This window comes from Cariama cristata, unplaced genomic scaffold (assembly GCF_000690535.1).
Source record: "Cariama cristata isolate BGI_N322 unplaced genomic scaffold, ASM69053v1 scaffold24743, whole genome shotgun sequence".
Classification (NCBI taxonomy): domain Eukaryota; kingdom Metazoa; phylum Chordata; class Aves; order Cariamiformes; family Cariamidae; genus Cariama; species Cariama cristata.
This window is the reverse complement of record NW_009609278.1, coordinates 2,955-3,326: the sequence shown is the minus strand read 5'-3', so window position 1 is coordinate 3,326 and position 372 is coordinate 2,955.

Below are 372 nucleotides of genomic sequence, written 5' to 3'. Positions count from 1 at the left end.
TGCCGGGAGTAACGAGGGGGGCCAAGGGTGGGAGGTGGGGACTGGCAAACGGTTCCCACTCTGAGCTGGGCTGTCACGCCTTGTTTTCGGGGCTGGTGGAGTTGTAAGTTCCCTGGTATCCCTGTTATCTCTGTGAACGTGTCCTGCTCATCTGTGCCGACGAGGAAGGGCTGTTCTGTCTCTTAATGGCCGGGTTCTCACCTCGGCCGCTGCCAGAGCAGCTTTTCTTTTCCAGAAGCTGCTGTGCCTTGGTAAGTTGGGGATGTTCAGCTGGGAGGACTCTGGCTCCCAGCAGATGTGGAAGCTAGCTAGGTGTCCCAGCTGCCGTTGATCCCCTTTTCTGGCTGGGACCCGAAGGGCTGGCAGAACCAC